Source organism: Astyanax mexicanus, chromosome 1, assembly GCF_023375975.1.
Source record: "Astyanax mexicanus isolate ESR-SI-001 chromosome 1, AstMex3_surface, whole genome shotgun sequence".
Classification (NCBI taxonomy): Eukaryota; Metazoa; Chordata; class Actinopteri; order Characiformes; family Acestrorhamphidae; genus Astyanax; species Astyanax mexicanus.
The window spans coordinates 10761062-10774042 of record NC_064408.1 but is presented as its reverse complement, the minus strand read 5'-3'; the positions used below and the strand labels follow the sequence as shown (position 1 = coordinate 10774042).

General features: G+C 38.6%; 1 protein-coding gene across 4 annotated transcripts in view; it reads right to left on the bottom strand.

Moving 5' to 3' along the window:
- The window catches only part of zmp:0000001168 (signal-induced proliferation-associated protein 1), a 131912-nt gene extending 121821 nt beyond the window's left edge, over positions 1-10091 (bottom strand). For 3 of the 4 annotated variants that reach the window (XM_022665781.2, XM_022665785.2, XM_049466808.1), the window contains exon 1: positions 9726-10091. The gene's annotated coding sequence lies outside the window, so the exon portion shown is untranslated. Of the gene's footprint in view, positions 1-9244; positions 9688-9725 lie in introns of those variants that run through there. The other variant, XM_022665782.2, reaches the window with a different exon arrangement.
- Between the last annotated feature and the right edge of the window lie 2890 nt (positions 10092-12981).

Here is a 12981-nt window from a genome sequence, read left to right as displayed (position 1 = left end):
GTATATCCAGATATGTTTTAACATCAGCAGCTCCGACTAGCTGCCTGAACTCACAGCGACGGGGGGCTTCCCCACGCTGACTCTCCTTTGCAAGCTGATTGGCTGTTTCTCCTGAAAGGCGGGACTTTCTCCTTGAACCGGCTCCACGATTGGTTAAGAGACACAGCGCGGTCAGTGCCCTGTCTCCTCAATAATATATATATTTTAATCTTAATATAATACGGGAAATTTACGGGAAAATACTAATACGGGAGGACGGCGGGAAAGAGGAGTAAAATACGGTAGTTTCCCGGCCAAAACGGGAGACTTGACAGGTATGGACAAAACAATGAATTAGAAAAATTATTTAGAATTTTATTATTGCATGCAATATGATATGGCTAACTGAGAAAAAGAAAAAAGAATTTGATCAGATTTGTAACAGAAGTCAATGATGCAGAATGTCATGATACTAGTAATGCACTCCATATATCTCCATATATCCAGGATTAAAGTAAAATAAATTATACTAAACAGATATAATCTGTCTCTAGTAAATATATAATGGGAAATGAGAACAGTGTGATTTTCTTCTTTTGCTAAAAACTACAAAAAAGTAGTACCCTGATGCAATAATTAGGGGTGGGTGACATGGCACGATATTTTAGGGTATAATATCGTTCACAGTATTCAATTTTTTTGGTGATATTATTACATACGATACGATATGGCACACCCCTAATCTAAACTATAAATACTAGGTATATAATATCTATACTGTAAAAAAAAAAAAGTAGGGGGCGCCAGAAAACGTCTGTAAAAAATCTGAAAAATACTGTCACATTTAAAGCAGATACAAACCGTAAAAAAACAATTATTGTTATTACTATAATTAACAACTAATACTGTCATTTTACAAGAACTTGTCCTATAATTACATAAAATATTTCACTTTCAACAGATTTTAATTCTTAAAAAAGCGTCATATATTCCTTATAAAATGGAATAATTCGTAATTTTACAAGAATTTGTCCTATAATTTCATGAAATCTTTCACTTTTAACAGATTTTAATTCTTAAAAAAGCGTCATACACTCCTTATATAATGGAGTAATAAGTAATTTTACAAGAAATTTCACTTTAATAAAGAGTATATTCCATATACATACTACAAATACTGGGTATATAACCTCAACACTACTAATATCAAGCTTATATTAATTATATGTTGTCTTTACAGACTTTACATCTTCACTAATAATATGTTTACCATATTTTTCGCACTATAAGGTGCGCTTAAAATCCTTTTATTTTTTCCAAACATCACCAGTGCGCCATATGTATGATTTTGTTTTCAATCAGGTATTAAGGAGCAGTAAAGTCACTCTGCTGAAGTGCAGTGTTATACAGGAGTTTCAACTTAGTTCTTCTGCAACATTAGCATTAGCAGCTAACCATGCTAAGTGCTAGCTTTTTAGCCGTTCAGAAGTGTGTATTATCAGCCTGTAATCTGCTGCTAACACCAGCTAGCACTGCTGGAGCAGCAATACCATTGCCAGCTAACCGTGCTAAGCGCTAGCTCTTTTGCTGTTCAGAGGTGATTATATTGGACTGTAGTCTGTGTGTTTACGGTGTTAAAACAAGCTACCTGGGATAAACCATTAGCTAATATCACCTTGGCTTACCAGAACACTCAGGGTTCCTCAGGGTAGTGCTATCGGGCGGCATTAGCCGCTAACCGCGGCTAGCTTTAGAGGAAATCTGTAAATCTAAGCTTACTATAAATAAACAGAAGCGCTTTACTCACCCAAATAAAGAGTTTTCAGGAGAGAAATTTGTGTAGATTAACATCCAGTGCTTATTTGACTTTAAAAGTTTTTTTTAAGAATTACAGTTTTGTTTAATTAGCTTAGCTTTAAATTAGAAGGAAAACATGGCGACGGTGTGTCTTATGTTTGAAAATAGACCAGAAAATAGACGCTTATTGATAGTGCATCGTATATTACGTGCACCTTATAGTTTTCAACATTTCTATACCCTTACTACTGAGTTTATAATATATGTATACTATGGATACTGGGTATATAACATCTATACAACTAATACTAAACTTCAAGCACACGGATATTGTTAAAACTGAGTTTATAGTATATGTATATTATTAATATTACGTTTGTAGTATATGAATAATAACAATACTAAGTTTATAGTACATCTTTATTATTAATAGAGGTTATAGCATAGCTATAATTGTACTAATAAGTTTACAGTATATTTATATTAATAATACTAAGTTTGTAGTATATGGATACTAATAATAATTCTGAGTTTATAGTATATATTGATTATTAATACTGAGCTTGTAATATTTCTACACTATTGACAATTTAAATTAAAGTTTATACCAAATATATACTTTTGATATGATAAAATGAGTTCATAGTAAATCTGTATTATTTATACTGAGTTCACAAAAAAACTATTCTATTAGTACAGGTTATAGCATGCCTATACTGTAAATATACAATATGTGGTATGAATACTGGGTTTATAACATATCTATACTATCAATATTGGGTATATACACTATATCAATGTGAACTTACTATGTATGTACAATATATCCAGCAGATATTATTATTAAGGTATGCTGAGGCAGGTTATAGGCAGGTATATACTGTGACTATATTAGAAATATTGGGTTTATATCATAGCTTTATTATACATAAAGGATAAATAGCTTGATGTAACTATGCAATACATACTGGATACACTGTAGCATAGCTGAGATGATTATAATTTAAGGAATGTCATATTAATTTCTTTATAATTCTCATATCAGAGAATCATCCACTACAAATAAAAGCGCAGATGGACAGCGACAGAGATGCACACATATGCAAATATCCATATACACTCATTCACAGACACATGGACAGAGTGGATGTTGGGATACATACATGTCTGATCACGCAGATGGATGCAGTGTCAGAGATACACACATATGCAGACAGACAGGTGGATGTACAGTGTGGTAGCGGCTGCATGCAGCTCCCTGGTTCTCAGAACTGAACTGCCTGCACCCGCTGCGCTCCGCTCCCATCATTTGGGTCAAAGCATCTAATATTTAAGTGGGCCATTTTAGCGTTGTGCTAAGTATAGCCTGCTGGTGTGAGAGACTAAAGAGTAATGAGATCACCAACCGTTTCCTTCCAATAAAACAAAGCAGCAATGCAGCTGATAGCATCTTCATGCTACGCTGCTGATCGCATCTTATATGCATGCAAAACAACCCAACAGAGAACATGCGACACCTTCAAAACCTCAGCTAAGAATCTGGGCTGAACATCAGCAGTGAAGGCCTATAGAGGAGTGAGAAATATGGTGGAGACAAAAGTTTTGAGGCTAGGGCTGGGTATCATTATTAAATTTTATATATCAATACCAGTACCAATACGATACTTTGATTTCGGTACTCCAATTTTTTTTTTTTACCATTTTTACCTTTTGACATTTTACTCAGTGACATTTTGATATCGATTTTTGATATCCAGCCCTAATTGGGACACCTGATCAATTATCATTTTCACATTATTATTTCCTGTCATGCATGCGTCCTCCCTGTTGTGAAAAGCTGCATACATTATCATTTGCTAAAATGATTATAAGTACCATGATTTTTTACCACAAAGGGTGGAGAGAATGGATGAACAAATGAATTAATGAAGTTAAACTTACTATATATAGCACCTTTCTAGACACCCAATCATGTTTTACACACAACCATTAAGCCAGTGAGCAGCAGCCAATCATGCACAGCATACTCCCAACCGGAAACAACCATCAACCTTCATATCTGGGCATACATTCAAACACACACACCAAGCTTACAACAGTTTAGAGTACCTAATTTACTTGATTTCCATGCTTTTGGACTGTGAGACTTTTGGCACAACACCAGTTCTTTTTCTTCTTCTATTGTTTAACAGGAGATGATAGCCTGCAGAAATCTCCTGTGATTGGTCAGAAAGTTACTAGAAAGAACTATCTAGAAAAATGCTTTCACACTGCAAACAAACAAGACCATGGTTTAGATCTAAGCAGAAACCATAACACCTCATCTCCAACTCTCTAACTCATCCCAAATACTGTATGGAGCTACATAATTTCAGAAAACACAGTTCCACCACTGCTTCACAGCTCAGTACTATATATTCCTCTTGCCAATTTCCTAAAGATGTTCAGATATCCATCATTGCAGATATTCTGCACACACTGCAGAGAAAGCATTTGTAGGTATGCAGTGTAACTGTATAGATGTGGATGTTTTTCTGTACTTTAGCTCTCTACACACATAGTATCTGAGAACCTTCAGCTGTGTGGCTTCATGTCTGAGTCTGAGGTTAGAGCCCAGCAGACTGTGCGCTATAAAACATAAAGCAAAACAATATATGTAAATATATTCAGATTTGAAGCCAAAACAGTCATCAGGACCTGAAGTAGTTCTCTTTAGAAACCTGGCTGCCTCAGTGTCGCATGCAGATATGAGACATTCACTTCATTTTACTGCTTAAACCAATACAAACTGAACCCCACCTGCATTAAATCTATCTCTAACTGTAATACGGGATGTATATCTGTGTTTATTCTAATCTAAAGGTCTTTCCACCATTGTACCACATTCTGTGGATACATTAACATGTTTGTAAAATATTCTATTGAGATCTTTTCTGCATTTTATAAACTTTTAGCTGCATTTTACGCCATTCTGATATCATTGTACCCAGACAGGTGTGTGGGGGTGGAATTTAAAAGAAATAAATGTAATAAGTATGATAACTGTAGGGGTGTAATCACTCACTTTTTACAGCACTGTATAAAATATAATATACAGCTCTGTAAAAAAATAAAAGACCACTTAAAAATTATGCATTTTTTTTACCAAATTGAAAACCTCTGGAATATAATCAAGAGGAAGATGGATGATCACAAGCCATCAAACCAAACTGAACTGCTTGAATTTTTGCACCAGGAGTGAAGGTATAAAGTTATTCAAAAGCAGTGTGTAAGACTGGTGGAGGAGGACATGCCAAGATGCATGAAATGTTATTCCACCAAATATTGATTTCTAAACTCTTAAAATTTTATGAATATGAACTTGTTTTCTTTGCATTATTTGAGGTCTTAAAGCTCTCCATCTTTTTTGTTATTTCAGCCATTTTTCATTTTCTGCAAATAAATGATCTTTTCTTCCAATTTATTTGGAATTTGGAAGAAATGTTGTCTGTAGTTTATAGAATAAAACAACAATGTCCATTTTACTCAAATATATCTATAAATAGCAACATCAGAAAAACTTATTCAGAAACTTAAGTGGTCTCTTATTTTTTTCCAGAGCTTTATATACATTTATTGTAAAGGCAGTGACAATAAAAGGAGAACAAATATATTATTTGTCAGATGAGCAGGAAGGAAGTTAAGATTCAAATGTTGCAAGGTGTGGGACTTATGTATATCCCCCCACCCCTGTGGGAGTGTGTGTGTGTGTGTGTGTGTGTGTGTGTACGCATGTGCCTGTACACATGTAATGTCCATGTCCTTCACATTCCATCATCCAATCAATGCTTCCAGGCACACATTAACTCCGGGGGTTAACAGCACAACACACCAACCTTGACCTCTGATCTTCACTTTAAGCACTTTTTCCCTTCAAACACTGGACCTGGACCACCCCACCACCAACACCCCCACCATAACCACCACACAGAGGACCACAGACACTAGACCTGGACCATCCCAACACCACCCCCCACCATAACCACCACACAGAGGACCACAGACACTGGACCTGGACCATCCCACCATCCCAAACCACACCATAACCACCACACAGAGGACCACAGACACTAGACCTGGACCATCCCACCATCCCCAACCACACCATAACCACCACACAGAGGACCACAGACACTAGACCTGGACCATCCCACCACCACCCCCCACCATAACCACCACACAGAGGACCACAGACACTGGACCTGGACCATCCCACCATCCCCAACCACACCATAACCCCCACACAGAGGACCACAGACACTAGACCTGGACCATCCCACCACCACCCCCCACCATAACCACCACACAGAGGACCACAGACACTGGACCTGGACCATCCCACCATCCCCAACCACACCATAACCACCACACAGAGGACCACAGACACTGGACCTGGACCATCCCACCATCCCCAACCACACCATAACCACCACACAGAGGACCACAGACACTGGACCTGGACCATCCCACCACCACCCCCACCATAACCACCACACAGAGGACCACAGACACTAGACCTGGACCATCCCACCACCAAGCATTGGTAAAGCTAATTGTGTTTATAAACCCTCAGTATCACTCACTGCTGTCACAGAAACAAGTAGTGAGATAATGTAAAAAGTGTAGATTCTATTGTAGACGAGTCAGTAGATAGATAGATAGATAGATTGTTTAGTAGACAGACAAGTCAGTAGATATATAGACGAGTCAGTAGATAGATAAACGAGTCGATAGATAGATAGATAGATAGATAGATAGATAGATAGATAGATAGATAGATAGATAGATAGATAGATAGATAGATAGATAGATAGATAGATAGATAGATAGACAATTCGGTAGATGGATAGACAAGTCAGTAGAGAGATGAATCAGTATATAAATTGTTTAGTAGATAGACGGGTCAGTAAATAGATAGATGAATCAGAAGATAGATTGACAAACCAGTCAATAAATGGCTGGTGGCTAGACAGAAAGATAGATAGATGAGTTAGGAGATAGATGGGTTGGTATATTGATGTGTCAGTAGATATAGATATAGATATGTGTCAGTCTGTCAATCAGTAAATAGATGGTTTAGTAGCTAGAGGGGTCAGTAGATAGATAGACATGTCAGTAGATAGACAAGTCAGTAGATAGATGTTTTAGCAGATAGACAAGTCAGTAGATAGATAGACAAGTCGGTAGATAGATGAATTATTAGATATATGGTTTAGCAGATAGACAAGTCAGTAGATAGACAGACGAGTCAGTAGATAGACAGACGAGTCAGTAGATAGGCAGACAAGTCAGTGGATAGACAGACGAGTCAGTAGATAGATAGACAAGTCAGTAGATAGATGAGTCAGTAGATAGATAGATAGATAGATAGATAGATAGATAGATAGATAGATAGATAGATAGATAGATAGATAGATAGATAGATAGATAGATTAGGAGGCAGATGGGTGAATAGATAGACAGACAGACAGACAGACAGATTTACAAATGCATAGATAGATGAATAAATAGATGAATAGATAGACAGGTAGACAGAGGGATGGATAGAAAGACAGACAGACAGGCAGGCAAACAGACAGACAGATAGATGGAGAGGAGGTTGGCTATGGCGTGTGAATGTGAACAGGCCTGTGTACAGGAACTGCTGCAATAGTAGAGACTCAGGCCAAGAGAGATAGGGAGTGTAATCGAGAGAAAGATAGAGAGAAGGAAAAAGAGAGAGAGAAATAGAGAGATAGGCTATATATTGTTAGTATCGCCACACCATACCCTAATGCACCCATCATGAAATGGCATGTCATTGTGTAGTAGATGCACAACCACAATGTCCACACACACACACACACACAATGTCCACACACACGTGGGGTCAAGTGGTGCTCAGAAAAGACATGCTCTTTATCGCTCTCGCTTATGTAAGATGCCTCTCATACCTCCACTCATCTCTCCTTCATTTCCCCCTCTCTTTCTTTACTCTCTCTCTTTCTCTCACTCGCTCACTCATTCCTCTCTCCTCATCAGCACAATCCCAGAGCCCCCAGCACTCCCCTCCCCCTCTCCATCCTTCTGAAATGAGAGACTGAGAGACAGAAAGAGAGAGAGAGAAGAGGAGCAGGAAAGAGAACTGAATGAGACATAACGAGAAAAAGGAAGAGAGATAGTGAGAGAGAGATGGAGGGAAGGCAAAGAGAGAAAGCAGGAGAGTGCAAAAAAGAAAGGAGGAGAAAGAATTAGCAGAGAGACAAAAAGATACTGTGAAAGAATAAGAAGAAGTGTGAGAAAGAAAGAGAAAAGTGAGTGAGAGATAAAGAGAGAGACTGTAAGAAAGAAAGAAAAAGGAGAGAGCACGAGGCAGAGAAGGAGACAAAGAAAGAGAGAGACCAAGGGAGAGACATTGAGAGACTGTGAGAAAGTGTGAGAAGTGAGTGAGAGATAAAGACACTGAAAGAGAGAGAGGAGATGTGAGAGAGCGAAGGCCAAAAAAAGACTGAAAAGAGAGAGGGATGGAGAGAGTGAGAGCAAAGCAGCTGAGTAAGAGAGAAAAGCAGGAGATTGTGAAAGATGAAGAGAGCGAGTGAGACATGCCCGCATCCTTTCTTCTCTTTGCCACCTTGAAAACAACACCCTTACAGCAGCCACAGCAGCTCTCTCTCTCTATTTTGCTCCCTCTATCTTTTATTCCTTTATCTCTGTTTTTCTCCCTATTTCTCTCCCTCTATATTTCTTCCATTATTTATCTTTCTCTCTCTTCCTTACTCCCTCTATTTATTTCCCTCTATCTCTCCCCTTCTCTAGTTCTCTCTCTTGCTTCCTGTACTTCTTTCTATCTCTCGCTTTCCTTCTCTCTCTATTTTCCTCCTTCTATTTATTTCTCTCTATCTCTCTCCCTTTCTCTATCTCTCCATCTATCTCTCTCACTTTCTATCTCTATCCCACTCTCTTTCTTGGTCCCTCTATTTGTTTTCCTCTATCTCTTCCCTTCTCTATATCTCTCTTGCTCTCTGTTTCTTTCCCTCTATCTCTCTCCCCTTCTTTATCTCTATCCTTCTGTCTCTCTTACTCCCTCTATTTAATTCCCTCTCTCTCTCTCCCTTTCGGTATCTCTATCCCTCTCTCTCTCTATTTCTTACCCTCTATGTCTTTCCCCTTCTCTACCTCTTCCATTCTCTTCTCTATCCCTCTCTCTCTCTCTCTCTCTCTCTCTCTCTCGATTTCTTACCCTCTGTATCTCTCCCCTTCTCTTCTCTATCCCTCTCTCTTGCTCCCTCTATTTCTCTCCATCTATCTCTTTCCCTTCTTCTCTACCTCTCCCTCTATCTCTCCCCCCTTTCTCTCTCTCTCTCTATCTCTCTCTCTCTCTCTCTCTCTCTCTCTTTAGGGTAGGAGCAGCAGCATACTGTCCATTATTGCATTATCACAGGCTGCTTACCTTTGTGTGAATGGGTCTGTTTTCCTCTCTCTCTCTCTCTCTCTCTCTCTCTCTTTCTCTCTTCACCTGCTCCACATTCCCCAGTCCCGCAGTTCCCCACAATGGTCTGCAGTGGCTCCGTGTCAATGTCATAACAGCACTGTGTGTGTGTGTGTGTGTGCGTGTGTGTGTGTGTGTGTGTGCAGAGACCCAGCCTCCAACATCATCATTTCCTCCTGTCTCTTCCCCTTACACCGCGCGCGCTGCACATCCTCTTTTTCTGTTCTCTTGGCTTTATTTCTGCCTTTGTGTTTCACGCACACACACACACACACACAAACACACATATACACACTGAGGCAGCCATGAGCATGAGCCATGGTGCTGGATGATTTCAGACCCAGGGTACAAAAAACCTGCATGCTGTGTATTCATTGTGGGTGGGTGGGTGTGTGTGTTTGCATATTTTCAACGAAATAAAAAAAGGCACGCGAGCTCTTACCTCCATATGTCTGCTGGACCATGCCTCGTTCCATCCTGCTGTCTCCCCCCTTCCCCCAATGACAGCATTTCTCTGCTCCTGCTCTCTTTCTCTCTTTCTCTCTCTCTCCCTCGTTCTCTCTTTCTCTTCGTCAGGTCGAGCTGTTTCTCCTCCACGCTATACAGAAGAAAGAAGGGAAAATCACGCGGCTCGTGCTCTCAGTCTTATTGTGTCCTCCTCATCCCCTCTGTTGTTCTGATTGAGGCAGGTTGATTTGCTCTCTCTCTCTCTCTCTCTCTCTCTCTCTCTCTCTCTCTCTCTTTATCTCGCTCCCGTGCTGTCTCTCTCTCTCTAGCAGAGCTAAGCACACTGCCTCTATTTCATTCACATCACATTAAGTCCAGCCCCCTCCTCCCTCCCTCCCTCCCTCCCTCCCTACATCCTCTACACAGTGTCTCTTCCTCCGCCTCTCTCTCTCTCTCTCTCTCTCTCTCTCTCTCTCTCTGTCTGTGTATCTCTCTATATAGATATAGATATATACATATGTATACAAATACATTGTATATATATTGTGTCATCAGCTCTGGAAAAATTTAAGAGACCATTTCAGTTCAGAAATCAATATTTGGTGGAATAAACCTGGTTTCTAATCACAGTTTTCATGCATCTTGGCATGTTCTCCTCCACCAGTCTTACACACTGCTTTTGGAGAACTTTATGCTAATCACTCCTGGTGCAAACATTCAAGCAGTTCAGTTTGGTTTGATGGTTGTGATCATCTATGTTCCTCTTTATTATATTCCAGAGGTTTTCAATTTGGTAAAATCAAAGAAACTCATCGTTTTAAGTGATCTCTTATTTTACAGAGCTGAATAAATTAGTAATTATTATAATTCATGCAATGTCACAATGACTATTTTGTCCACACTATGTTGTCCAAGAAATAACTACAATAAAGAATATTATTGTATATTGGACATTTACACCAATAACGTAATTAATGTGGCAGCACTATAATACAGTGCCGTGAAAAATTATTTACTCCCTTACAGATTTCTTTTGTTTTTGCTTTTTTGTTATCCTTACATCCAAAATACATTATTAAACAAACTTCAATATCAGACAAATATAACCTGAGTAAATATAAAAAATAGCTTTTAAATGGTGATTTCATTTATTAAGAAAAAGAAAGCTCTCTAAACTTTTTGAGTTTATTTGAGTTTGATTGAGTTTATAGTGTGTGAGTGTCCCCACTAATCAGTGTAGTACTACAAATTAAAGATTAGTCGAAATGAACGTTTGGAGTCGACAAATTTTTATAATCAACATTATATCGACTAACCATTGCAGTTCTAGTGCACTTTAGAGGCATGTCTAGCGGTCCACAATCTCTCACCAAGAGGTGCACTACCCAGACGTAGCCTTTTAAGAATCATGTTAAAGGGGACTTTCAAACCCTTGTGCTGCAATTGAACCAATTCTCTGACAAATTTGAGTTATTGTTTTATTGTATCTAAACTCAACTCTCTCTCTCTCTTTCTTTATTTCTTTTTCTATCTGTTCTGTCAATCTTTCTTTCAGTTTGTCCTCTCCTCTCTCCTTATCCCTTTATCTCTTTGTCCCTCTCCTCTCTCCTTTTTCTTATCTCTCTATCCTCACCATCTCTTTTTTCTCAGTTTTTGCCTTTTCTTCCCTTCTCTCTCTCTCTCTCTCTAATCCGTTTTCTAGACTAATGGTTTGATGATTAGTGTGACTAGATTAGGAGGCACCACTGTCGAAGTGCACACGCTGCCTTTTGGCTATGTAGTCCTTTATAAGCATTTTCAAGCACATGTAAATATAGTATATATAGTGTATACTGTATGTGTGTGTGTGTGTGTGTGCAATACATGCATTAAGAGGCATAGAAAAGCATAAATCTATTCCTGTGTGTGTGTGTGGGTGTGTGTGTGTCTGTTTAAATCCTATATGCCCCCTCCCCCAAAACACAAGCCCACTTCTTAAGCCATCCAAAATACAGTATTTTGCCCCCAAATGAACACATATGCACTTTAATACCCTGCGTACATTCTCCATTGATTTAACTCTACATACTGTATTCATACTGTACGGAATACCCACTGCAGTTTTTTTTAAGCAACAATATGTAGCATTTGCATTTTTCTAATAATTTTGTTCCTATTTTTTACCCATTTTTTCCCAATTTACATGGCCAAGTACCCAACCCACTCATTAAGACTCCCTCAATTACTAGTGGTGCCACAATACCAGGAGGGTAGCATACATGTGAAGTAGACTTCGCCTCTTTTTGAACTGCTGCTGATGCAGCATTGTCGAGCAGCATCACAGCGCACTCTGAGGAAATTACTGCGATTCGGTTCCGATACATCAGCTCACAGATGCCTTGTGCTGATCAACATCACCCCAGGAGTGATGAGGGGAAAGACCACCATCTAACCACCCAGAGAGAGCAAGACCAATTTTGCTCTCTTATGGCTCCAGTAGCCGATGGCAAGCTGCATGAACAGGATTCGAACTGGCAATCTCCTTCTCAATTGTTTGCAAGTAGGGGCAAGTAGGGGCTTGAGTACTAGGGACTTTAGAGTTCCTATGTTTTAATAAAAGTATCCATATTTGATGTCACATACACATACAGTATCAGAAAAACAAAAAACAATATAATATACGTATATCACGTTATCGATTTATTATCCAAATTCTTCAGTAGTGTAATAACTGTGTAGAATGTGTAAAATGAACATTGTTGTTTTATTCTATAAACTACAGACAACATTTCTCCCAAATTCCAAATAAAAATATTTTTCTTTAGAGCATATATTTGCAAAAATTGAGAAATAGCTGAAATAACAAAAAAGATGCAGATCTTTCAGATCTCAAATAATACAAAGAAAACAAGTTCATATTTATAAAGTTTTAAGAGTTCAGAAATCAATATTTGGTGGAATAACCCTGTTTTGTAATCACAGTTTTCATGCATCTTGGCATGCTCTCCTCCACCAGTCTTACACACTGCTTTTGGATAACTTTATGCCTTTACTCCTCGTGCAAAAATTCAAGCAGTTCAGTTTGGTTTGATGGCTTGTGATCGTCCATCTTCCTCTTGATTATATTCCAGAGGTTTTCAATTTGGTAAAATCAAAGAAACTCATCATTTTTGTGGTTAAATTAAGAGACAAGTGGTCTCTTAATGTTTTTCTAGAGCTGTATATATGTTTACAATATTAGAATGATTTACTACAAAATTGTTGACTGGACC